The sequence below is a fragment of the Phyllostomus hastatus genome, unplaced genomic scaffold (genome assembly GCF_019186645.2).
Source record: "Phyllostomus hastatus isolate PE091 unplaced genomic scaffold, TTU_PhHast_1.1 phas_contig_17, whole genome shotgun sequence".
NCBI lineage: Eukaryota > Metazoa > Chordata > Mammalia > Chiroptera > Phyllostomidae > Phyllostomus > Phyllostomus hastatus.
This window is the reverse complement of record NW_025333664.1, coordinates 17828629-17856307: the sequence shown is the minus strand read 5'-3', so window position 1 is coordinate 17856307 and position 27679 is coordinate 17828629. Positions and strand designations below refer to the sequence as shown.

The following is a 27679-nucleotide window of genomic DNA, read 5'->3' as shown; positions in this document are numbered from 1 at the left end:
GGGTTCTGCACTGCTGCAGCCCGGCTGTGTGACCTTGTGCCAGTAGCCTGCACTCTCTGGGCGGCAGCAGACCCGGGATCTCTAAGCGTCCTCCCGGCTGGCGACTAAGCGTCACTGGCTACGGAGACCCTCTCCCTCTTCTAGGTTTGCGGGGCATGGGTAGAGGTAAGCGCTGGAAACAGCGCACCCCCCCTCCCACCAGCCCCAAGCCAGTGGCCGGATCCGCGCCTGGTTTTGGGCGCAGCCACGCGTCCCCCTCCCCCGCGTGCATCTCCCCGCCTTCCGCCCCCTCCCCGCTGCTCTGGGGGAGCCGGCCGTGCCGCTCCTCCTCCCGCAGCCGCATCTGGGGCGCCGCGCCGGCCAGAGGAGAGGCATGGGGCGCCCGCAGGCCGGGGCCGGGGCCTAGGCAGACGGACCTGCGAGCAGATCCGAGCCACGGCTGCACAGCGCAGCAGCCCAGCGGGCCGGAGGCAGCCGAGGCGCCGAGCGCAGGTGAGGGCGCGGGGGTGGCGCGTGCGTGCGGTGGCCCTGATCCCTTTTCCGGGGCTGGTACGCCCCGTCCCTCTGCAAGACCCCCAAACCTGATTCTTCTCCCAGATAGACCTCCCTAAACCGAGGGGTGGCACTGGCGCAGAAAAGCCTCCTCCCCCTGCCAGTTCTGTCTGCTGAGCCCCTAATCTGAGGGGGCGGCTCTTCGCCTGGGAAGCCCCCTTCTCTGGGACGGATCCCCCCATATAGGTTTCCCCAGGCCCTCAAATGGGGGTGACGGTGGCGCTGGGGCCCGGAACCTCCTACCCAGGGCCAGACCCCGCCCCCCATTCGAGCTCTAATTCCCTCGGACACCCCCCCCCCCACCCCATGTCAAAGCTACGGAGCCCTCCTCAGGCCCGACCCTCCATCCGCAGGGCGGCCAGGAGATGAGGCAGACCCCTCTTCACTGGAGCTAAGGAGAGGGCGCTCCGCCAGCTGGCGGGGGCATTCCTCCATTCAACCCAGCTGCTTCCATCCCGCCTGAGGAGCCCCGGGAGCCTGCCCAGCAGGCTTCTCCCCTTCCCAAGCTAAGCTCTTTCCTCGGACCTGGCATCTGGGGAGGGGGAGAGGGCAACCTCCAGCCCCTCCAGCGCTGCATAGCGCCCCCTCCCTGTGTGTACTCGGGATGGGCCAGACTGATCCGAGTACCTGGGCTGGGGGAGCGCTCACATGGCTACGGGCGGCCCCCACGTGCGGCTCCTCCGGGCGAAAGGGGCTCACGTTCGCAGCGGATGGCATGTGGACCAGGTGGCTGGAGAGGACAGCTGGGTCCAGATGTGCCTTCTGAGTGGGGGACATGTGCTGTCTGGACATGTGATGGCCCCTGGCCTCTTTGGGCCAAACCTACTTCCTCCGACCCTCCATCCCTCTCTTCCTTCATTCCTCCCCCTTCTCCCCTTCTTCCTCCGTGCTGCCTGTGTTGCAGGGGAGCTGCCAGGGAGTGTTCATGTTGTGGGGAAATGAACTGCCGGAAGGGGTTATGGGTGGGCGGAGGCCCATCGTGGGTGTAAGAGGGCGAAGGAGGTGCCCTGAGGATGGGAAGCCTCAAGCTCGGAGGGCAGCCCTAATGGGGGAAGGGTTCCCGCACCCCCACCTGTCTGCAAGTGGAAACGACAGAGGGGGAGGGGGCTGCAGTCCCCAGCCCCAAGGGAGGCTGGACTGGCCTGCCTCTCCCCCACTGCACCTCCCATCCTGGCCCAGTTCCCTGGGGTCCTGGCTCTCTCTGCTTCTGTGCCTTCGCGTGTGGGAGGGGGTAGAAATAGGTTGTACTAGAATGTGGCGGCTGGAGGAGCCCAGTTTCTGTCCCACGGAGGTGACTGTGGCCTGCCTGGTCCCAGGGTGGCCCGAGGGACCTCAGCCAGACTGCTGTGAGCAACAGAGCTGGGTGGGGCCCCAGAGCTGAGTGGCCGATTGGTGGCTGGAGTGTTGGGAGCCACAGCCAGGCCCCAGAGCTGGCTATTGGCCAGTTAGCAGCAGATGCCGAATGAGTTCCCAGCAGCTCCTGGAGACACTGGCCGTGCACATGGGGCAGGCGTGTGTGTGTGTGTGTGTGTGTGTGCCTGCGCCGTGGCAGGGGTGCACCGGGCCCCTGGGTCCTCCTGGAGCAACTTCTGTGAGCACGCCCGAGTGTGGAGTCCACAGCGGCCTCCCCCGTGTCATCCACCAAGGGCCAGGCTGGGCCTGTGCTGGGCACTGGGGACAGAGTGTAGGGCCCAGACGGGGGGTGGGGTGGGGGGAGCGGGCCTGGCAACTAAGTGTGTGGGACCCAGGCCAGCATCAGGATGGAGCCGCAAGTGGGAGGGCTGTGCCCCGGGCACAAGGCTGCGTGGCAGCTGAGACGGTGTTTTTGAAGAGAGGCAGCGCAGCACTTGGAATCTAAGGATAAACTGTGCGCTTGGGAGCTTTCGGAAGGCTCGGCGACTACTGGACGTACTGGGTACTGGGGCGTCGACTGGCTTCTCGGGAGGCTCTCGTGTGGTTGGTGGGCCGCTGGCTCTCCACGTGAAGGGAAGGCTCTGAGCAGCTGTGTTGCCACTTTAAGTGACAGGAGGCAGGGGGTCTCTACCCCTTCATACATCTGATTGATGGATTCATTCATTCATTCATTTTTTAAAAAAGCATTAAAAATAGCATCATCTGACCACAGTGTATTTAAACACTTCTACTTAAGCATTCTGAAAAGTGAATTAATAAAATCTTGAATGCAGATTTTTTTTAAGCATACAGCAGACACTCGTTAAATGCCCACAGCTCCTAGGATGAAGCCCAGCCTCCTCCACTGACTGGCCACCTCAGGCCACATCTGGCACCCCCTCTCCTCCCTCGCTGGCTCTGGTCCCCCTGGCCTGCTTTCAGTCCCTGGACCAGGCCACGCTCCCTCCAGCCTCAGGGTCTTTGCCCATGCTGGTTCCTCTGCCTGAACGTCCCTGCCTCTTCCCTGCATTTGCCTACTTAATTCATTATCCAGGTCTCCACCCAGCCATCGCTTGCAGAAGAAAGCCTTCCTTGACACCCAGGCCCAGTTGCGCCCTTGTCACCATCCTCACAGCCCCGTGGGCTTCTGCCTTTACCGCCCAGTCCCCGCTCCTCATTGGATGCCTCCTGGTGTGGTCGGTGTGGGGAGTGGCAGGGTCCCCCCACCCCTTCACGCCATTCCCCTGGTGCTGAAGACAGGTCTTGGCTCTTCCTCGGCCCTCAGTCCGTTTCTTTTGCCTGAATAAATGGACAGACATGGTCTGGGGCATTCGGAGTCAAGGGCTGGGTGGGTGGTGGGCATGGTGGGAGCTTCGGCCAGGCCCAGTTTCCGGCGTGACCATCCCCACGGGCGCCTGGCCTTCGCCTGGGTCTGCAAACCCGCAGGCGTCTGTCTGGGCTCTGGAGTCACAAGCTCAGGGCTCACGTGGGGCCCGGAAGCTTCAGAAGAGGACGAGAGGCCACACACGGGCTGCACCTCACATCTCGGGGAGTGTGCCCGCGCCCGTCTGGCGGGGCCTTTATTGCCCCGTCAGTTCATTTGTTCCCATCACCGCCCGCTTACTTCATCCGTTCTTTCGTCCTCTGGGTCACCAGCTGGCCAACCGCCCCCCCCCCCGACCATTTCCTAATCTTCGGTTCCTTCCGTGGGCCATCCGTGCCTCCTCCCAGTGCCCTGCCGCATGCCAGGCCTGGAGACCCAGAATCCAACCCGAGGAAGCTTGCAGCCGTCCTACCAGGCCCCTCGTGGTGATGCAGGCCAGTGCTGCCCCAGGGCTGGGAAGGGACCACTAGTTTGGAGGACTGGGGGGCTTTGGGAGGGGGGAGAATGGCGGGAAGGGTACAGGCAGGCGGGCAGCCCAGGGCCAGGTGGGCTTGGGGACGGTGGGTCACGTGTCCATCCGGGAGGCAGCCCTGCCGAGCTGGACGCAGGGAGGCCGGTCACGGAGGTGGGCAGTGCTCTGTCACGGCGGGTGTCCAGTCTGTGCCAGGGGTCCTGCGGCCGTGTGCCCCTGGTTGAAATGTGTCCCCTCTTGACAAAGCGAAGGCTTGGATCCAGTGGTCTCAGAGGAGCCTTCCACCCACCCACAGTGTGGTGTCTGTGGTCCTGACAGCCCCGAGCGGGAGTCCTCAAGGGCCCTGCCTCTTCTCTGGGCATCAAAGAAGCTGCCACAGGGAGGGGCTTGGTTTGCTCTCGTGGCTTTGGAGGGCAGCGTGAGTCCGGACCCCCGGCGTGGGTCAACAGGGGGCTGGTGAGGCTCAGATGTGCTAACAGACACTCCCTTCAGTGAAGGAAGGGTGGGGGCCGGTGGCTGGGAGGCCATGCAAACTCTGGCGGCGTGTTTTGGGAAAGGCCATCACTGAGGACCGGCTTCCTGCGGTGGCCCACCGCCCACTCCAGCAGGCTCTTAGGGAGGGCCTGTGGAGAGTCACAGGACTGGTCTTTCGCCGTGGTCTACCATGTGCTCCACCTCTGTGCGCGTCTCCCGTGGTCGCCCCAGGCCAGGGCTGAGACGTGCCGGGTGTGCGCAGCGGTCGGCAGTTCACAGAACACATCGAATCCCCACATCTTCTAGCTGCCCCCAGGGTTAGGAGTGGAGAGGGATATTGTCTCCATTTGACAGATGAGGAAACAGGCCCAGAGCAGTTGAGTGGCTGCCCGAGGTTCCAGAGGGCGGGGGTAAGCCTGAAGAGCCGGTGCTCCTGCCACCGGGCCGGGGGTGTCGGCGGCAGGGCCCTCCTGCTCACTGATCACACACCCTCTCGTGAGCCGCTGAGTGGGGCCTTGGATCCCTCTGAGCTGGGTTTCGCAATGCCGCCGCCTCCTCCCCACCGAGTTGTCTGACGTGGCCTTTTCAAAACCCCAAAATGAATGGAAGCAACTTTTGTTTTGGAGAATTTTGCTACACCCTTCACCAGGGCTGGTTGCAAAACCAGGCTTGGAGATCCCTGCTGATGTTGATGACGATAATAATAACAGCAGTGTCCTTGGCTAACATCCATCCGCCCGACAGAGCGGCACTGACCGTGCCCGGGGCTCAGCGAGTCGCTGGGCCCTCTGTGTCCTGAGCACCAGCTCTGAGCACCTTCAACCCAGCCTCTGCCGTGATCCTGTGGTACCCGGTGATTATCATCCCCACCTGTTTACAGGTGCGGTGCCCGGGGCCGCAGTGAACTGTCCAAAGCCCACAGCTGCTGAGGGGGCAGCACCGCGGTGCAGATCCCAGCCGGGTGGTGTTTCGAGCCTGGTCTTGGCCCTGTGCCCTGGAGACTCTGATGTTCCCTTCCGTGCACCAGAAGCGATGGGCAGCGAGCGCGTCAGGCCCGGGGGAGCCAAACGTAGTAGACCCAGATCCTGGCTCGGAGAACCTGGACACCATGGGAGGTGGGGGTCGGCCTGGCCTGAGAAGGGACCACGACTGCAGAACAGCAGGAAAGCAACATGCTTGGTCTCTGGGACCATTCAGTGAAGGGGCAGACCCCGCCCGGGACATGCAGCAGCCCCCAGGGGCGCCGAGCTCCTGAGAAGACAGCAAACATGCCAGCTGGCCGTCGGTACAGAAGGCCTGCGCAGGGAGCCCGCCTCTGGGAGTCAGCTTCGGAGATGGCTAAAACCCCCTTTGGTGCAGGAAGCGGTCCTCTTCAGAAAACACGTGACGTGGGTGGGTTCCGTCTTTGATAACAGAAATGGGACAGGCATCCAAGAGCATACACGAAGCACAGGGCCTAGCCCTGTGCCCACAATGGGGGCTCAGAACACCCCCGCCCCCCGCCAGAGGCTTGCGATGGTGCAGGATGGGGCAGGCGTGTCTGTGCCACCAGGTCCAGGGCTGCGGAGTGAGAACTCGTCCCCTGGGTCCAGATAGTTTTCCTGCTGCAGTGGTAGAGGAGCCTGCCGTGGCAGGGGTGGTTCCAGGAGATGGGGACTGGAATACCAGTGGTGAGCTGGTTTGCTGCTGTGTGTCCCTGACTGAGTCCCAGCCCCTCTCTGGGCCTCCCCGTCTCCTTCTATTTGTTGGGGTGCTAGGGTTAGGTCCCCAGGGCTCTCCCAGCTCGGCCCTGTGTGACTCCGGGGTCGATGGAGCTGAGCTTCTCCCTGGGAGGTGTCAGGGAGCCCTCACTGTCCTCACCCCGACCCACTGCCTGGCCTCCCACCTCTCTCTGTCCCCCCAGCCCTTGCCAGGGGAGGGAGCCTTTCCTTCCGCCCACCGCAGGCTGACTGCGTGCAGAGATGGTGACGCAGCAACCGAGGGCTCTGGAGTGCAGCTTGGAAACGGGGATCCGGGTTTGCTAAAGACAGGGGAAAAAAGGTTCTTCCCACCACCCCCAGCTGCCTGCCTCCCTCCCTCCCTCCCTCCCCTGGCTGCTGCCAAGCCCTGGCACCTCCTCAGTTCTGCCAGATCCACTTGGGCAGTGGGAGACTCGGGGCTGGAGGCTCAGCGGAGCAGGGCCCAGCTCAAGTCTCCGCGTGCCGGGGCCTTGCTGTGTGACCCTGGCATGGTTGCCTGCCTTTTCTGGGCAGCAGGTACCTGCTGGATGGGCTTTGGGATTCTGAGGCCGACTGGGCAGCTTTGCAGTGATGGCTCTGAGGGCGGCGTCATCTGTGACTCTGCCTGCTATTTGGAGGGACAGGGCTGTCGTTCAAAGACACAGGATTAGAGTTAGCTTCAGGGCCCTGTGCGACCTGTGTCCTCTGCGTGCACACCCCCAGTGGAGGGTGCAGTGTCCTGTGACCATCCCCATTGTCCATCTGAGGAAACCGAGGCTGCACCCTGGGGGTGACAGAGTGAGGATTTGAAAACCCAGGTCTGTGTGGCTCAGGCATACGGGTGGGAAAGCAGGCCCCAGACGAGGGGCCAGCTGGGTGACTCCCCGTCCCCTCTCTGGGCCTCAGTTTCCCCATCTGTGCAGTAGGTATGGGGTGGGGGGCTGGGGCTGCCCATGCCCAGCTCTGCGCCCTCCCCTGGCACAGCTGGGAGTTTTCTGAGCCTCCTCACCGGCTCCAGCTCCCACCCTCAAAGCCAAGGTGTCAAGGCGGGGAGAAGGTGTCAGCACCACCTCTCCTCTGCAGACCGCCACCTTTGAGGTGTGAGGGATTCCTGGAGGACCGGGAGTGTGTGGGGCCTTCCAGGGACAGTGTGGGCGGGGCTCTGGGCCGCCTGTGGGTCTTGGCTGCCAGGCCTCTGCCTGTCTGTGCACCCGACCCTCCTGTGTCTGGTTCGCCAGGGAGACTGCAGACGGACAGGGAGGTAGGGCCGGCTGCCCTGGGGCCCTTCCCCACCTCTGTTCATGCACGTGTGTGTGGGGGGGGTTGTGTGTGTGTTTATGAGTGGGGGGGTGTGCGTGTGTATGTCACATGCACATACACATACCCCACCAAGGCCAGACCTTTTGTGCATCGTCAGATCCTCTCAGTACCGGGAGGTGGATATTATCATCCCTCTGGACATACCCTCCCTCCTTCTCGATTTCTCTTTGTTCCGCAAACGCACATCAGGCGGCTGCTGTGGGTCCAGAGCCGGTGCCGGGCAGGTATCAGTGGGCGAGCCCCTGGCCCCTGCCCTGTGGAGCACATGACCCTCCTGGGAGGTCGGCAGTCCCGGCATAAGCTCCCCGACAGGGACAGGCGCCGCTGCCCGCTGAGAAGTACAGGAGACCTGACCAGCCTGGGTGTCAGGGAGGGCCCCCTCCTCGGGGGCCCTGGAGCTGAGACGGGAGAGGGAGGAGGCACCTGGGTGGAGCAGAGGCCCTGCCATAGGGGGAGGGGTGCCCTGGGGAGTGTGAGGGTCTGAACCCGGAGAGAGAGGGGGAGCTGGGGGAGAGGAGGAAGCGGGGCCTGCCAGGCTGCGGACGGACTGCAGGTGTGAGCAAGCTGAGGCTCGGGAGGTGAAGCACCTGCCTGGGGGCGGGGGCTGTTAGCTTGGCTGGATGTGGGTCTGATCCCTGAGGGATCCTGGAGGGTCTGCCCGGGCTGTGGCTACAGAGCCCTTGGCCGTCGCTGGGTCCAGCTCAGGATATTTGGGCAACTTGTCTGCAGGCCTGCGGTGTGCAGTGTGGGGCTGGGCCTCCCCTTCCCAGCCTCTCAGCCTCCCCACCCCTGCGTGAGAGCTTCCCATGGGCGGACACCGGGGAGCCTCCTAAGGCTCCGGAGCAGGGAGCAGGGCCGACCCACTGTGCTCTTCCGGCCGGTCACGCCCCGGGCCTTCCTGGCACTGGCACGGAGGGTCAGCTGTCCGCCTGCCTGCTGAGCCAACTGACACTGCTGACCAGTGTGTCGCCACGCTCTGCTGATGCTAGACAGGGCAGGGGCAAAGGCGGTGGTGGGCAGCCTGGGGTGCGGTGGTGTTTGGGCGGGGGACCTTACGAGCAGCAGCCCTGAAGCTCTAGGAACCGGTTGCCAGGGTGGGTGTGATAAATGACAAGGCCATTCCTGAAAGTGGAAGTTGGGTCCTTTCCTTCCCCGCCTCCCCCTCCCAAGTGTCTTGTAGCTGCAGTTTTCATGGCCTCAGGTCTGTTCTTCTCGCTGAAAACAGGCACAAAGAGCAGCCAACCAGGAGAGGCTCAGTGTCCTCTCCTGAGGATGGGAGGGAGGACCTCTGGGCAGACGGGGGGCCCCCAGGGGAAGGAAGCAGCCTGGCACGCCCAGCCTGGGGGCACGGCGAGTCTCGCCGTCCAGAGTGGCTCGTGGCCGCTCCCTCCGCAAGGCTCTTGCCTTCTATGTTAGTTATCTACTGCTGTGTAACAAGTTGCTCCAAACCTTAGTGGCTTAAAACAGTGATAGACATTTATTAGCTCATGTCACACACATATACACACACGCACAGTCTATCCCCGAGAGCCACTTGGAGGGAACCTGGCTCACACTCATCATCGACAGGTTCGCTGGGAGCGAGGCTGACCGGCTCGGCGCGGCTGGGCCAGCACTGGGCATCAGCCGTGTCTCCGGCACGCCCAGTGACTCCGGGCAGGAGGGACCACCGTCCCTTCGCAGGTAGGGAAACGAGGCGCGGAGAGGGAGAGTGACACTCCTAAGGTCACTCTGCGGGCTGCTGGTGGAGCTGAAATGGAGACCAGACCGGCCAGTCCTCTGGACCCATGCTCTTAAACACTGCACCGTCCCGCTGAGAGTCAGGGCTCGGAGGGCAGGGAGGGAGGCTCCTGCTGGGTGGGGCCTTAGTGCCTGTTTCAAAACGAGGCGTTAATAGCGCACTGAGCATTTGTGTCCAGCCATTTTAATGAAAAGGTTTTTTTCTGGTTTTCTTTTTAATCGAAAGAGCAAAGCTGAGTGGGAAGGTGGTGACTGCCTCCGTCCCAAGGACCCTGGGAAGGCTTTCTGGAGCCACAGGCTGACCTCCCTGGGGTGGCCGCCTGCAAGCTGTCCTCCCCCAGAAGGAAGTGAGCCAAGTCCGAGGGTTTGCCTGAGTTTGAGTCCTGGCTCACCTGCTAAGTGGCCTTAAGCGGGTCACAGAAAGCTCTTTGAGCCTCAGTTTCCCCATTTGTCTCCCGTGGGAGAGATAACAGTGTCACTGCCTGCCTGGGGGGCTTGGTGTGACAGTGCTGTGAGGTTCTGCGTTCAAGTACCTAGGACAGTGCCTAGCACCTAGTAGGTGCTCAAGAAAAAGTAGCCCCTGTTGTTATGTGCTGTCATGAGCCCCTTGCCCCCTGAGCCCCCCCACAGGAGCCCTCTGGTGCTCCCTCCCCACATCCGGTCCAGAGCAGCACACAGCAGGTGGTCCCAGGCCTCCCAGTGAGACCAGCACACAGAGGGAGACCCTGTACCCCCGCTTTAAAGATGGGGAATCGGGGCTCGGACATGACCGACCACCTGAGGGCCTCAGTAGTGGCATTGGGACTGAATCCCAGGCCTTTTGACTCTTTTGCTCTGCCACTCTGAAGGACCCCTGGGAGAACCTCAAGCAGCCAAAGAGAATTCTGGGAACCCTCGGGGTACCTGGGAGCCAGGACACTTGGCTCCCGTGTGATCCCGTTGGAGGTGCCTCCCTCTCGTGCCTCTGTTACAGCAAGGTGGTGGGGAGAGCCTGGACTGTGGACTGCCTGGGGTCAAGGCCCCCTTTCCTGGGTCTTCCTCTGGGTCCCCCTCCCCCAGACCCACCTCTGTGTCCCCCTCCCCCAGACCTGCCTCCGTGCCTCCTCCCTCCTCTGCTGGCCTGGTTTGTGCATGGCCCACTTTCAAGGTGGCAGCTGCTGGGTGGGACATCAGGCAGGGGGAACCCTCCTTGGAGAAGCCCACCCAGGGCCACCCCTGATCCTGGGCCGCAGGGTGGATGGACTTCCTCTGCCAGGGCCAGTGGCTGTGGGCCCGTCAGCAGGCACGGCCCCGCCGTGCCCCCCACTCCCTCCCTGCGTGTCCTGCACTGGGGAGCAGATATATTTAGACAAAATGCTTTGTTCTGTACAAATTCCACATCCACTGTGCTTTAGGGCCAGGGGGTGGGGGCAGGGCCAGCAGCCACACCTGTACCTGGAGTCTGGGCTGCCTGGGGAGCTCAGGGGGCTGCTGGCTGGGGCTGCTGACCAGAGGGGGGCACACTGATCGAAAGCGTTCCGGGTCTCCCTCTCCACCTCCCTGTTCCCTGTGCCGCATCCCTCTGCCAGTCGGTGGTCAAAAGTGGGTTGTGCCTACCATGGGCCAGGCCCTCGCTGGACGCCGGGGACATGGAGATGACTGATGAAGGCCCTCCAAGGGGCCACATCACTGTCAGGGAGAGGGATCGCAGGCTACTAGGGCAACATCAAGGGACAGTGTGTGCAAAGGCCACAAGTTGAGCGAGCACCTGGCTGCACTTGAGAAAGTGGAGATCGGGAAGGCGGGCAGGGACCTGATCCTACCGGGCCCCCGAGAGCCAGGCTGAGGATCTTTTCCCCCAAATTCCCCCTTCCCTAGGCACTGGGGAGCTGGGGGTGGGGGTGGGTTTCAGCAGGACAACAGCTGGATCTGGGGTGTGTGATCATGCAGGGCTGCTGGTCAGTGGTTCCACCCGCTGCCCGCCGGGCTTGCTCCGCTCCCGTGGCAGATGCGCTGTGCCTGGCTTGGTCGGGTGGGAATCAGAAATAGCTCACACGTGCTCAGCGCCTGGTGAAGCGGCTCCCCCCGCCTCAGCGCATTTCATCTGCACTGGAGTCAAGGACAGCTCCGTGCCTTCGAGCTGGGTGACCTTCTCCCTCCGTTTATTAATATACCACCCACTGGGGCTGCAGGCAGAACTGGGAGAGTGTGTGCGGGTGCGGGGAGGGTGCAGACCGGGGAGGTGCTGAGGGGCCGGAAAGAGACACCTGCCTGCCAGAGCACTGGCCAGCCAGGTGAACCCCCAGATGCCAAAATGAGTATAAAAATTCTTAGACCCACCTCCCTGTGGTAACCATCATTAACATTTTAAAAAAGATTGTATTTATTTATTTTAGAGAGAGGGGAAGGGAGAGAGAAAGAGGGAGAGAAACATCAGTGTGTGGTTGCCTTTTGTGCGCCCCTCACCAGGGACCTGGCCTGAAACTCAGGCAGGTGCCCTGACTGGGAATCGAACCAGTGACCCTTTTGTTTGCAGCCCAGTATTCAATCCACTGAACCACACCAGCCAGGGCAACCACCATTAACATGTTGATGTTAGCCTCCCAGGTGTCTAAGTCGATGTACCCTGGCAAGTGGATTCATTCATTCATTCATTCATCCATCAAATATTTGTTCAGTGCTCACTCCATGCCAGGCCTTGTGGTAAGCAGAGGGGACATCACTCTGAGTGAAACAGACACTGCCTCACTCTTAAGAAACTAAAACAAAAACAAAAAACAAAAACAAACAAACAAAAAAAAACAGGGAAAACAGCAATGAGGCCCACAGGGAAGGGTCATGGGAACTATGGGCACAAATGAGAGGCCCCAGCCCAGCCTGGAGGTCAGAAAGGCTTCCTGGAGGAGGTGACACTTTTACTTACAGATGGGAAGGTGCCCTAGCAAAGAGGGGCTGGGGAAAATCATTCCTGGTGGAAGGAACGGCAGATGTGCCAACCCAGTGGCATGAGGGCAGTGGTGTTTTCAGGAAAGAGAAAGGAAGACAGGGAGGCCGGGGTGTTGGGGTGCAGAAGGAGGATGAGAGGAGGCACAAGGGAGCGGTGGGGACCATACCATGTGGGTCTCACAGGTTTGGGGATTTACACAAGAGCATGGGCTCTGGTGCCACAAGGTCTGGGTTCAGATCCAGCTCAAGCAAGTCATCAACCTCTCTGTGCCTCAGTCTTCTCATCTGTAAAGTGGGGCCAGAAATGGTCTTTACCTGATAATACTGTTCTGAGGATAAATGGCAGCTCATATAATTTTGAAGTCATTTGTAGATGAAGTACATGTGTGTAGATGATTTTGCATAAATTGGGTCCTATTCGTCCTGTTCATCTACAGCTACTTTTCCCCTTGAAGCTGGCCAGCTTTCCGTATCAGTGACCACGGAGTATCATGCTTAAATGTCTGTATGGTGGTGTAACATGTGTCGCAGAGTTCATAAATCCTAAGTGCATCATATAGCTTGATTCGCATATTATCATGTCATGTGTGTGTACACACACACACAATGTATATATCACACCTGTAACCGCCACTCAGATCAAGATATAGGACGTCTCCAGCTCCCCCAGAAGGCTCTGTTGTGTCTTTTCCCAGCCAACTCCCCACCCCTCACCCCTGGAGGTGACCAATATGCTGACTTCTAAAACCGTAGCTTAGCCTCGCCTGCTCTGCATCTTCAGCTAAATGGGATCATACAGCGTGTCTCTTCTGTGTCTGGCTTCTCTTGCTCATCATTTCGTCTGTGAGATTCATCCATGTCATTGTGTGGGCTGGTAGCTCATTCTGTTGTATCACTGCCTAGTATTCCCCTGAGTACTTCATGCTTTATCTACTTCCAAACAGTCTTCTTTTTAAAAAAATTGTATTTTTATTTAGTTTTAGAGAGAGGGGGAAGGGAAAGAGAAAGAGAGGGAGAGAGACATTGATCGCTTGCCTCTTGCATGTCCCCAGCTAGGGACCTGGCCTGCAGCCCAGGCCTGTACCCTGACTGGGAATTGAACCGGCAACTCGGTTTGCAGGCTGGCAGTCAATCCACTGAGCCACACCAGCCAGGGTATCAAACAGTCTTCTGGATATGGGTGTACCGATTACAGCCCAGCAGCCTCGGAGGGTTCCAGGGGCTCCACACGTTCAGCAACGCGCTGACAGCTGCAGGGAACTCCGCTGTGCAGTCCTTTCCAGCCACCGTGGGGAGCCGGCTGTGCAGTCAGACCACCTCGAACCAGCTTCTGAACAATGGACATTTAGGCCGTCGCCAACATTTACATGACTTTTAAAAAATTAAAAAACGAAGATAAAGCAATAAAATAAAAATCAAAGCATAAAGTAGTGAAAGCAACCTAAATGTCCTTCAATAGATGAATGAATAAAATAAATTGAGGCACCTCCATTTAATGGACTATTTATTATTCAGCAATAAAAAGAAGTGAGCTATCAAGCCGCAAAAAGACATGGAGGAGCCTCAAATACAATCACTAAGTGAAAGAAGCTTGTCTGAAAAGGTTACATACTGTCTGATTCCAGCTATACGACAGTCTGAAAGATGTAAAACTGTAAGAGACAGGAAAAAGATCAGTGGTTGCCAGGGATCTGGGGGAAGGGAAGGAGGGAGAGATGAATCATTGGAAGGTTGAGGCGGTGACACTGCTCCATACGATGCTGGAATACAGGACATTACGCATGTGTCAAAACCCTAGAACTTTACAAGACATGTAAGCTACAGACTCTGTTAACAATGATGTATCCGTATTGGCTCATCAGTTGTAGAAAGTGGGCCACACTCTAACGCCAGCTGTTGCTAGTCGGGGAAGCTATAAGGGGAAGAAGGGGTATATGGGACCTCTTGTACTTTCTGCTCAATTTTTCTGTGAATTTCAAATGGCCCTGTAAATAAAGCTTATTAATTTAAAAATAAGTAATAAAATTAGCATATAAAAATATTAAAAAGGAAAAAGACGAAAACAAAAAGTCACTAGGGGTGTTCATGGTAGTGCTGGAAACGGGTCCCCTTGGTGGTTCCCTCCAGGGATGGTTTTGTTCTTTGTGGTGGGGGTGACACTGCCGACACTTCCGGGTTTCACCCCTGTTCCCTCCATCCCTGCTCATTGTTAAGGGGGAAGCCCACCCCCATATCACTTAAAACTCTTCCTAAACACCGAGGTTAGTGGCTCCCTACAGTGGGAGGAGATTTAAATTCTGGTGATGGAATTGGAGCCATTGTGTCTGGAGGGGAAAAAAATGGAGCTTGATAAAGTGACGTTATCCTGGCATCTCAGATTATGAGTGTTACATTGTAGGAGAAGTGATTTAGAATTATAGCATCTTACTTGGTACCCATGCATCTTAGAATCTCAGTACAGTTCTCTTCAAGTGACAGAATGAGGTGTATTTACATTCTGGAAATAAATGATTATGGATCTTTGAACAGATGAGACTTAACATTTCAAGACTCAAAATAATTTTAGAACCTCTGAGATGAGAAAAATAGTCTAAGTATTCTAGTTTAATCTTGTTTTTCTAGTAAGGAAAATAAACTTGATTTATTTTCCTTTTTTAAAAAAGTGGCTTTTATTGGGGTATAATTGGCATACGATAAATCACACATATTGGAAGTGCTCAAACTGATCAGCTTTGACAATATACCTGTGAAACCATCACCATAATCAGGATGATGAACACATCCATCACAACCAAGGTTTCTCCATGGGCCTTGGAAATCCTGCCTCTTGCTCCTCTATTGCCCCTTTCTGTGCCCCTCTACTCCTGCCCCTCCCCCCTCCCCTCCCCCCTCCCCAGGCGAGCACTCATTTGTGTTCCTAGAACTCTATGTAAATGGAATCTTACATACTCTGTGTTTGGCTGCTTTCACTCACTGTAATTATTTGGAGGTTCATCCATGTTGTAATGTGTATCAGCAGTTCACTCTTCTTCATTGCCGAGTAATATTCCACTGGATGGATATGTCACAGTTTGTTTATTAATTTACTCATTGATGGACATTTGGGTGTGTTTCCAGTTGGGGCTGTTACAAATAAAGCTATGAGTGTGTGTGTGCAAGTCTTCATGTGAGCATACGCTTCCATTTCTCCTGGGAAAATTCCTAGGAGAAGAATGGCTGAGCGATATAGTTTAACTTTTTAAGAAACTTGCCAAGGTGTTTTCCCAAGTGGGTGCTCCCTGTTAAATTCCCACTAGCTGTGAATGAACATCCCAGTCCCTCCACGTCCTCCTCAGCACCTGACACGGCCACTCCGAGTTCAAGCGTCCTAACAGGCGTGCTGTCCCACCGTGGCGTTAGCGCGCAGTTGCCCGTGACCAGTGATGCTGAGCATCGTCCAAGGGCTTGTTTGCCGTCTGTGTGTCTTCCGTGTGGTAGTGAGGTCTCTTCAGATCTTCTGACTATTTTTAAGTTGGATCGTTTTGTCATTGTTCAGTTCTGAGTGCTCTTTTTGCATTCTGGAGGCAAGTCCTAAAACTTCTTTTTGTTTTTTTTGCAAATATTTCCCCCTGTCTGTAGCTTGTCTTTTCATTTCTTTAAGAGTATCTTTCAGAGCACAGTCGTTTTTAATTTTGATAAAGTCCAATTTGTAAATTTGTTCTTTTATGGATTGTGTTTGGTGGTGTCATGCCTGAGACGTCTTTACCTAACGCCAGATCATAAAGGTTTGGCCTATGTTTTCTCCTTGAAGGAAAATGTTTGGCTTCATATTAGAACTATGATCCATTTTGAGTTCCTTTTTATATGTAGTGTGAGGTATGGATTAAATTTTACTTTTTGCTTATAAACATTCATTTATTGCAGTGCCATTTGTTGAAAAACCTGAACTTACTGTGTTGTCTGTGCTCTTTCATCAAACGTCAGTTGTCCGTGTGCGGGGGTCTATTTCTGGGCTCTCTCTTCTGTTCCATTAATTAACCTGCTCGTCTCCCTGTACACCGGCGTCACGCTGTTTGGAGAGCAGGCCCTCCAACTTCGCTCTTTCTCAAAGTTGTTTTGGTTACTGTAAGTCCTTTGTATTTCCACATGAATTGTACAATCCACTATAAGAAGAATCTAACGAACAACAATAAGCCAACAAACAAAATACAACCAGAGGCATAGAAACATGGAACAGATGGACAGCAGCCAGAGGGGAGGGGGAGGGGCGTAAGGGAGGAAAGAAGGGGAAGGGACTCGTCAAAGAACGTGTGTAGATGATCTGCGGACATGGACAGCGGTGTGGGGGTGGGGTGGGGGGGGCGCTGGGCAGAGGAGGACAAAGAGGGAAAAATGGGACAGCTGTAATAGAATAACAATAAAACATTTTGAAAAAAAGAATTCACTTATCAAGTTCTACAAAATGCCTATTGAGATTTTGATTGCGATTGATTTGAATATATAGATCAATTGGAGGAGAAAGAACTGCTTAACAATATCGAGTCTTCTAACCCATAAGCAAGGTATCTCTATTTAGGTGTTTTTTTCATTTTTATTTTATTGATTTTGCTATTACAGTTGTCCTGATTTTTCCCCCTTTGTCCCCCTCCACCTAGCACCTCCCACTTCCCTAGGCAGTCCCCCCACCCTTGTTCATGTCCATGGTCATTTGTGTAAGTTCTTTGGCTACTCCATTTCCTATACTGTACTTTACATTCTCATGGCTACTCTGTAGCTACCTATTTGTACTTCTTAATCCCTTCTCCTCTTCACCCGGGTCAGTCAGCTGCAAGGACTGACTGTGACCCCCTGCCACCACCCTCCACCCTCCATGGAGGATCAGCTGTGCAGGGGCAGGGTGGTGGTGCTCCGACATGGTCTGTAGCTGTCCACTGGGTGTGCAGGCCCTGGGATTTCCCGGAGTGAGTCTGAGTAGGTGAGTCCGTGTGTGGGTTCTTTAAGAGGAACTGCTTGGGGCTCCAGAAGTTTCTTCCACTGACTCAGTCCCTACTGGTTTTTGCAGCCAGAAGTTGTGGGGACTTACCTTTCTGGCACTGGAACCATGAGCTGAGGGGCCTGGTGTAGGTCTGGGACTCCTCACTCCCGAGATATACCCCCTGAATTTTTGTCCGCCACACGGGTGGGTGAGAGACTAGTCCATTCCACATCTGCATCCCTCCAGCCAGTCTGGACGGACGTGGTTTCTTTAATTCTTCATAGTTGTCAGACTTCCATTCAACTCCATTTCTGACGGTTCTGAGTCATAGTGGTTCTATATTTTAGTTGTAGTTTTGATGTGGTTGTGCAAAGGGGCCAGCCATGTCTGCCTACACCGCCATCTCGACTGGAAGTATTCAGGTGTTCTTTAAAACTTAACTCAGCAATAATTTAGTTTCCCACATCTAGGTCTTTCACATCTTTTGTCATATTTATTCCTAAGTATTTCATATTTTTGATGTTATTATAAAAGGTATTATTAGGTTTCATTTCTTATTGTCGCTAGTTTGTAGGAATAACAGACTTTTATATGTCCATGTGTCCTGCACCTTGATAAACATATTAATTATAATAACTTTTTGCACGGGAATTCTATTGGACTTTCTCTATTGGTGAGCATGTCATCTGCAAATAAGGCTAGTCTTATGTACTTCCAGCCGGATGCTTTTGCTTCACTATCTTGCCGAATTGCTCTGGCTGGAGCCTCCCGAGAGATGCTGAACGGGACCAGTGAGGGTGGGACCTCCCCTTGCTCTGGTCTCGGAGGAGAAGCTTCCGGCCTTTCTCCGCTGACTGTGACGTCAGCTGCGGGTTTGTAGGTGCCCTTTTCATGTTGAGGAAATTCCCTTTCATTCTTTGTTTGCATGTCTATTTTTAAAGTCAGGAATGAATGTTGGATTTTTGTCAAATGCTTTTTCTGTGTCCTTTGGAATGATCACATGGCTTTTCTCTCAAGTCCGTTAGTATAATTAAGTATATTGATTGATTTTCAAATGTTAACTAACTTTGTACTCCTACAATAAGCCCCGCTTGGCCTTTTAATACACGGTTGTCGAATTAGATTTGCTAACATTTTGTTTAGGACTTTGAGATCCATGTTCATGAGGGATGTTGGTCTGCAGTTTTCATTGATTACATTACATTTGTCCGGTTGTGGTGTTAGAGCCCCAGAAAGTGAGGTGGGAGGGTGTCTCCTTCTCTTCAACCTTCTGTAAGAGTTTGTGCGGAATTAGTATTATTTCTTCCAAATGTTTGATAGAATCACCAGTGAAGCCATCCGAGCTGTGAGTTGTCTCTGTGGGGAAGTTTTATCTATGAATCCAATTTCTCTAATAAATAGAGGACTATTCAGGTTATCTATGCCTTTGTGATGAGCTTTGGTAATTTGTATCTTTAAGGAATCTGTCCCTTTCATCTAAGTTGTCAAATTTATTGGCATAAAGTTGTTTGTAAGATGTGTTGTTACCTCTTTTAAAATATAACAGCTTTCCAGAGATATAATTTACATCCCATACAGTTTCCCTACTTGAAGCGTTCAAACAGTTGGTTTTTAATACCATTGTGCACAGAGTTTACACCCATCGCCACACCGATTTCAGAACATTTCCATTTCAGAACACTACCCCCCAAAATCCGTACTTATTAGCTAACAGCCACTCCCCTTTCTCTTACCCACACCCCTACCCTCAGCCTTAAGCAACCGCCAATCTAATTTCTGTGTCTACAGATTTGCTTATTCTGGATATTTCATATAAATGGAATCATACAATATGTGGCCTTTGGTGACTGGCTTTTTCCTCTTGGGTTAATGTTTCCAAGGTTCACATAACATATATCATGGAACAGTACTTCTTTCATTTCCTTTCTTTTTTCAGTTTCAAAAGACCACTTATTAATCTTAAATAGATACAACTCATGGATTAAAATATTTATCAGTTTATTACCAGTAGGTTATTTGTCAGGATTTCGTTTGGAAGGGACTTCCCCTGTTATCTTTACCACTTTTTTTTTCCCCGATGAGAGAGAATTTCGGGGTTCTCTTTCTAACTTTTTCCTTCTTTCTAGACGCTTTGATCCAGTCGCCTAGCTATCTTAGGAAATTTCAATGGCAGCCTCACGAACAGGATTTCTAGCTTCCCATCTCTGAAAGAAGGTCCCAGTGACTTTCTCAGCCACTGCCACACAACAGCCCCCGAATAGCCTGTTGTGAAAAGCACATCCCAGCACAAATAATAACGTTGAGTCACCTCAAATGAATACCGATAGCATTCCAATGGAAAGCTCGAAATGTGTAACAGTGATTAAATATCAAAGACCCATTGGCTGTGGAATCTGTTCAGAAAAGCAAATAACGAGGGCCCTGACCAGTGTGGCTAAGTTGGTGGGGCGTCATCCAGCAAAGCAAAAGGTGGCCAGTTCAATTCCCGGTTCAGGGCACACGGCTGGGTCGTGGGCCAGGTCCCCAGCCAGGGCTGTGCGAGAGGCAGCCGATCAGTGTTTCTCTGGCGGTTTCTCTCTCTCCCTCCCTCCCTCCCTTCCTTCCCCTAGCCCTAAAAATAAATAAGCAAATCTTAAATGACAGAAAGAGATACAATGATGAAGGACGTGGAGGCACAGCAGTCCCTCATTCCCTTCCGTTGCCGAGTGGCGCTCCGTGGTGTTTTCCACGCGGCGTCTCTCCGCTCATTGGCTGATGGGGGTTTGGGTTGTATCCTCTTTCTGGCTACTAGGAATAAAGCTGCTTTGAACATCGTGTACAGGTTTGTATGTGGATATATGTTTCCATTGTCTCGGGTATAGTTCCAGGAGTGCGACCACTGGTTCGTGTGGTCTATGTTCAATCTTCGGAAAAACCGCCAGGCTCTTTTCCAAAGTGACTGCCCGTTTCACGTGCCCACGGCAGCGCGTGAGGGCTCCAGCTTCCCGAGACCCTCACCAGCATTTGTCACTGTCTGTCTTCTTCGTGGTCTCCACCCTGGCGGATGCGAAGTAGCATCTCATGACTTGGATTTGCCTTACCCTGATGGCTGATGATGTTGAGCACCTTTTCCCGTGTTTATCTTATTTCAAGAAATGTCCATTAAAATCCTTTGCCAATTTTCATATTGGGCTACTTGTGTTTTTATCATTGAGTTGTAAGAGGTTTTTTAAATAGATTTTGGATACATGATTATTTTCAGATATATGATTGGCAAATGTTTTATCCCTTTCTCTGGGTCATGTTTTCCTGTTCTAGATAGCGTCACTTTTAGCACAAAGGTAGTATCCTTTTATAGTCCTTTAAAATTTTGACAAAGTCCAATTTACTTATTTTTTTCTTTTGTGCATGTGCGTTTGGTGTCACATCTAAGAAACCTTTGCCTAATTCAAGGTCATGAAAATTTACACCTGCATTTTCTTTTAAGTACTTTATAGTTGAGGCTCTTCCATTTCAGTCTTTGTCCTATTTTGAGTTAACTCTCTGTACATGGTGTGAAGAACGGGTCCAATTTCTCCTTCTGCATGTGAATGTTCCGCTGTGCCGGCACCGTTTGTTGAAAAGACAGTTCTTCCCCCACTGAATGGTCTTGGCACCGTTGCTGAAAATCAACTGACCTCAAATGTCATGGTTATTTTTTTCTGGACTCGCAGTTCTGTTCCATTGATCTGTTCTTATGACAATACCGCACTGACTTGATGGCTATAGCTTTGTAGTGAATCTTACTGTCCTTATATTACCTGTGTAATCTATAGTGATGTCACCTCTTTCATGCCTGATATTGGTAATTTGTGTCTTCTCTCTATATTTTATATATAAAATTTTAAATAAAATCTTTTATATTCTATTTTATTGATCAGTCTGGCTAGAGATGTATCACTTTTATTGATCATTTCCAAGAACTAGTTTTTGACATCACTGATTTTTCTCTATTGCTTTTTGTTTTCTCTTTTATTGATTTCTATTCTGATCTTTTATTATTTCTTTTACTTAGAGTGGTTGAATTTTTTCTAGTTTTTTGAGGTGAAAGCTGAGGTCATTGGTTTGAAACCTGTCGTCTTCACTAATATAGGCATTGTTATCGAGTTTCCACATAATACTGCTTTAGCAACACCCCACAAATTTTATTTTATTTTTTAAATTTTATTTATTTTTTAATCCTCACCCAAAGACATTTTTCATTGCTTTGTAGAGTGGAGGGGAGAGGGAGAAACATTGATGTGACAGAGAAGCATCGATTGGCTCCCCCCGTATATATACGCCTGGACTGGGAACTGAACCGCAGCCCAAGCAAATGCCCCAACTGGGAATTGAACCCACAACCTTCAGTTACAGGACAGCACTCCAACCAACTGAGCCACCCCATCAGTTTTATGTTGTCATATTTTTATTTTCATTTAGTTCAAAATATTTTCTGACCTCCCTTTGACCCGTGTATTTTTTAGAAGTATGTCATTTCATTTCCAAATATCTGGGGATTTTCTGGGATTTTTCTGCTACTAAATTTTTACATTAATTCTTCATGATCATAAAACATACTTAATATGACTTGAATTTTTAAAAATGTGTTGAGACTTGTTCCTGGCCCAGAATACGGTCTGTTTTGCTAAATGTTCCCTGAAAAGAACACGTACTCTGCTGCTGATGGGCGGAGAATTCCGTGAATGTCGGGTCAAGCTGGTTGAAATTGGTATTCAAATCTTCCATTTCCTTATTATTTGATTTCTGTTTACTTGTCTTACAATTATTAAGAAAAGGAAATAGAAATCTCTGACTATAACTGGAGATTTGTCTATTTCTCCTTGCATTTCTAACACTTTTTGCTTCATGTATTTTGAAGCTTTGTTATTAAATGCATAAGTACTTGGGGTTATTGTCTCTCATGGTGGACTGACCTCTTTATCATTACAAAAGAACTTTCTTTATCCCCCCCCAAACATACTTTTCTGATGTTAATATAGCCTTCCAGGTTTTTTTTTTATTAGTGTTAAAATAACTTCTATATTTTTTCATCCTTTTAACCCATTTGTGTTTCTACTTGAAGTGCATTTCCTATAAGCAGCATGTAGTTGGCTCTGTATTTTATCCAGTCTGAAAACCCGTCTTTTAGTTGAGATATTTAGACTATTTACATTTAATGTGATCGTTAATATGGTTAGGTTTAAATCTTTTACCTTGCTATTTGTTTCCTATTTGTCCTGTCTGTTCTTTGTTCCCCCTTTTCTCTTTTTATGCCTTCTAGAAGATTACATGTTTTTATGATTTTGTGTCTCCCTTGTTGATTATTAGCTATTATTCTGTTTTATCATTTTAATGATTGCCATACACTTTATACTGTGCATTTTAACTTATCACAGTCCTCTTTCAACTGATATATCATTTCATGTATAGTATACAAATATTAATGAAACTAGACCACTAACTTACACCATAAACTAAAATAAACTCAAGATGGATAAAAGATTTAAATATAAGTCGTGACACCATAAAAGTCCTAGAGGAGAACATAGGCAGGAAAATTTCAGATATTCCATGCAGCAATATTTTCACTGATATGTCCCTTAGGGCAAGGGACATAAAGGAAAAAATTAACAAATGGGACTACATCAAACTAAAAAGCTTCTGCACAGCCAAAGAAAACATCAACAAAATGGAAAGGGAACCAACCATATGGGAAAATATATTTGCCAATGATACCTTGGACAAGGGTTTGATCTCCAAAATATATGAAGAACTCACATGACTCTGCACTAGGAAGACAAGCAATCAAATTAAAAAATGGGCAAAGGACCTGAACAGACACTTCTCCAAAGAGGACATACAGAGGCCCATAGACACATGAAAAAAAGTGCTCAGCATCACTAGCCATTAGAGAGATACAAATTAAAACCACAATGAGACTTCTGGCCAAGATGGAGGCATAGGTGGACACACTGTCCTTCTCGCACAACCAAAATTAAGGGGAAGAAAATTTTAGAAACAAAAAAAGCAACCAGAACAGACAGAGAATTGAACTGTACAGAAGTCCTGACAACCATTCATCCAGACCGGTAAGGGGGTGGAGTCGGCAGCTGGCGGAGAGGGGTCTCAGCAGGAAAAAGCGGTGGCTGGCAGATCCCAGCGGCAGACCCCAGGAGCAGGAGCAGGCGCGGAGAGGCAATGAGCGCAGTCACACATTCGTGTGCAGATGAACCAGGTGAAAACAGGCAGCAAGACAGACCACGCAACCTGGGTCCCCAATGCCAGGAAATAAAGCCTAAAAGCACTGATTGAAAACACTTGTGGAGTTGAGGTGCCAGGAGAGACTCCCAGACTCGCAGGAAAGTTAGAGAGACCCACAGGGTCCTAGAATGTACACAAGCCTACCCACCCAGAACCAGCACCAGAAGGGCCCAATTTGCTTGTGGGAAGCAGCAGAGGGGACTGAAATCCAACAGAGAGCAGAGCAAGCACCATTGTTCCCTCTCTGACCCCACCCCCACATACATCATCACAACCCAGCAACTGGGTTGCCCCGCTCAGGTGAACACCTAACATTCCACCCCTCATACCTAACAGGTATGACCAGACCCCCAAAAAGGCCCAAGCAGAAGAACAAATGAAAGCCCCAGAGCCAATACTTCTAAGCGACAAACAGGTAGCCAACCTATCAAATGCACAGTTCAAAGCGCTGGTGATCAGGATGCTCACAGAATTGGTTGATTTTGATCGCAAATTAGATGAACAAATGCAGGCTATGATAAGTGAAACGAAGAAAAATGCCTAGGGAACCAATAGTGATGGAAAGAAAACTGGGTCTCAAAACAATGGAGTGGACCAGAAGGAAGAAAAAAGCATATAATCAGAAAAGAATGAAGAAACAAGAATTCAAAAAAATGAGGAGAGGCTTAGGAACCTCCAGGACATCTTGAAACATTCCAACATCCGAATTATAGGGGTACCAGAAGGAGAAGAGGAAGAGCAACAAGTGGAAAACCTATTTGAACAAATAATAAAGGAGAACTTCCCCATTCTGGCAAAGGAAATAGACTTCCAAGAAGTCCAGGAAGCTCAGAGAGTCCCAAAGAAGTTGGACCCAAGGAGGAACACACCAAGGCACATCATAATTACATTACCCAAGATTAAAATGAAGGAGAGAATTCTAGAAGCAGCAAGAGATAAGGGGACAGTCACCTACAAAGGAGTTCCTATCAGACTGTCAGCTGATTTCTCAGAAGAGACCTTACAGGCAAGAAGGGGCTGGGAAGAAGTATTTGAAGTCATGAAAGGCAAGGACCTCCATCCAAGATTGCTCTATCCAGCAAAGCTTTCATTTAGAATGGAAGGGCAGATAAAGTGCTTCTCAGATAAGGTCAAGTTAAAGGAGTTCATCATCACCAAGCCCTTATTATATGAAATGTTAAAGGGATTCATCTAAGAAAAAGAAGATAAAAAAATATGAACAGTAAAATGACAGCAAACTCACAATCATTAACAACCACACCTAAAACAAAAGCAAAAACAAACTAAGCAAACAACTAGAACAGGAACAGAACCACAGAAATGGAGATCACATGGAGGGTTAGCAACAGGGGAGTGGGAGGAGGAGAGAGGGGGAAAAGGTACAGAGAATAAGTAGCATAGATGGTAGGTAGAAAATAGACAGAGGGAAGGCAAGAATAGTATGGGAAATGTAGAAGCTAAAGAACTTATGACACATGGACATGAACTAAAGTGGGGGAGTGTGGGTGGGAGGGGGTGTGCAGGGTGAAGGGGAGTGAAGGGGGGAATGGGACAACTGTAATAGCATAATCAATAAAATATATTTTAAAAATAACAAAATAAAACCACAGTGAGATACCACTATACCCCAGTCAGAATGGCCATCATTAATACATCAACAAACAACAAGTGCTGGCAATGCTGTGGAGAAAAGGGAACCCCAGTGCACTGTTGGTGGGAATGCAAACTCGTGCAGCCACTGTGGGAAACACTGCGGATCTTCCTCAAGAAACTGAGATGGAACTGCCTTTCGATCCAGTGATCCCACTGCTGGGAGTATTCCCTAATAATCCTGAATCACCAACTCAAAAGAACCTGTGCACCCCAATGTTCACAGCAGCATTCTTAACAATTGGCAAGTGCTGGAAGCAACCTAGGTGCCCATCAGTAAACAAGTGTATCAAAGAACTGCAGTACATTTACATAATGGAATGTTCCGCAGCAGAAAGAAAGAACTCCTACCCTTTGTGACAACGTGGATGGAACTGGAGAACATTATGCTAAGTGAAATAAGCCAGGCGGTGAAAGACAAATACCATATGATCTCACCTATAAGTGGAGCCTAATCAACAAAACAACTAAATGAGCATAGTGGAATCAGAGACTTGGGAATAAAGAATAAACTGACAGTGACCAGAGGGGACAGGGGAGGGGATGGCAGGGGAAAGAAGGGGAGGGCCAAGCATAGGAACACAAATAGAGGACTCACGGGCATGGACAACGGGGGGATTGCCTGTGGGAGCTGGGGAGGATGGGGTTGGGGTGAGCAGTGGGGGAAAAGGCGGGACAACTGTAACTGAACGATGGTAAAAAAACAGAATATTACATTCTCTTGCCGTTATTGTGCATTTTACTTTTACATGTCATAAATACAATATTACCTTGCTATTATTTTTATCAAAATAAGTTGGTTGTCTTTTAAAGAGATTTAAATGATGAGAAGAACAATCCTATATAGTTGCTCATGTAGTTACTATTTCTGGTGCTCTTTATTCCTCTTGCAGATTTATATTTCTTTCTGTCATTATTTTCCTTAAGCCTGAAGGACTTTCACAGTTCTTGTAGTGTGAGTCTGCTGGTGATGAATTCATTCAACTTTTCTATGCCTGAAAAAGTCTTTATTTTAACCTTCACTTTTGAAAGTTCTTTTTGCCGGACATAGAATTCTCGGTTGACAGGTTTTTTCTTCAGCAGTTTAAAGACGTCTTCTTACTTGCACTTTTTTTTTGACAAAAAAAAAAATCTGCTGTCATTCTTATCTTTATTCCTCAATGTGTGGTATCTTTTTTTTTAACCTGACTGATTTTAAGGTTTTTCTCTTTATTGCTGGATTTTGAACAATTTGATTATGATTTGGTGTCGTTTTCTTCATATTTCTTGTTTTTGGAGTCATTGAATTTCTTGAATCTGAAGGTTTATAATTGATCATTTTTTACACAGCAGAGTGAGATTCAGGGACAGAGAGGAAGTATCAGGGCCACCAGCTTGGTGACAGCCAGTCCTGACTCAGTTTCTCCATCTGTCAAGTAGGCTAGGGGATATCTGCATTTCAGGACATTCTGTTTCCCAGGGAGACTTGCTCCTAAGGTCAAAGCATGCACTGACGGAAAGGCCAAGGTGTCAGGTGTGTGGGCGTGTCCTTTGGTGGCGGGGTGTCATCTGATGACTGGGCTGCTCCTGGCGCCTCCTGGGCTGAGTCGTGGGGCAGCAGCCCCAGATCCGCTCTCAGAGGCTAAAAACACACGGCGGAATTAAAGAAATCAGAAACAGCGATGGTATATTTTGTTTGTATATCAAACTGGCATTTTCTTTGTGCTCATTAAAATTTACAAAGGTATTTTATTATCCATATGGGCCAAAAAAAAAAGTCGTCAAAAATAATTGAAATTCAAGAGAATCTAGATTTTTTTTTATGAGTCATATGGCTCAATATTTTGCAACGGCACTTTTTGTAGTACTGATACCACTGGGGGTGCAGTTTATTTTCTAGGAGCAGCTTCGTGTGCATGTGTGAGATGAAGGCTATATAGGCTTGGTGTCTGTGGCACGCGAAATAAGGGCCCCTGGAGACGGCCACATTCTCATCCCCTGGGCCTGTGAACACGTTACAAGGTGAAGGAGGATTAAGGTTTCAAGTGAAATTAAGATCGTGAGCATCTAATCATAAGATAAAGAGATTATCCTGTTTTATTTTTATTTTAAAAAAATTAAGTTCTGTGTGGACCCAAGTATGGGGAAATAGGCTTTTCCGGACTCAGCTGGCGAGGGTATACATCAAGACCTTCTGTGTCAGGCCAGGTTGGTATAGAATTATCTCAAAACTTAGAATTGTGCGTGTGTGTGTGTGTGTGTGTGTGTGTGTGTGTGTTTAGCCTGGCAGTTCCAGCTCCAGGAGGCAGCGTAGGGAAATCGCTTAGGTTACTGGACGTGCGTTTGAAGCCGACTGTCCCAGTGGCCAGCTCTTTCACCCCGGACAGGTTACTCTGTCTGTCGGAACCTGTTTGTGTGTCAGGGGAACCGGGATTTTCTCTCTATGTCACTATCTGGCAGCAGTGCGGGTGAAATGAGATAATACGAGGCTCAAACGTAATCATGTGGACAGACACGCAGCTCGGGACCAAGCGGAGAGCAGATCTCGTGCCGCTGGCGCTGTCTTCATGACGATTACGCACAGGAAATAGAACAGCGAGAAGGACACGCACCCAAATGTCAGAAGTGGTCATCTCTGGGAGAGGAATGATTTTATTCTCCAGAAGCCTTTCCATTTTCTCCCAGGTTCACACAGTGAACATACGTTGCTTTTGTAATAAGAGAAAAATAATGGCAGTCAACATGCACTGCATGTCGTTCTCCCACAGCTACCTTAGGAGGCGGTGAGGAGCCCCATGGGCCGGGCTAGAGGACGGGGGCGGGCAGGGTGAGGGGAAGGCAGGGCTGGGGAAGGGCTG

At 50.9% G+C, this 27679-nt stretch overlaps 1 protein-coding gene across 2 annotated transcripts in view; it reads left to right on the top strand.

Annotated features, from left to right (window-relative positions):
- Positions 1–360: 360 nt before the first annotated feature.
- The window catches only part of DLGAP4 (DLG associated protein 4), a 189960-nt gene continuing 162641 nt past the window's right edge, over positions 361–27679 (top strand). For both annotated transcript variants that reach the window (XM_045833600.1, XM_045833601.1), the window contains exon 1: positions 361–492. The gene's annotated coding sequence lies outside the window, so the exon portion shown is untranslated. The remainder of the gene's footprint in view (positions 493–27679) is intronic.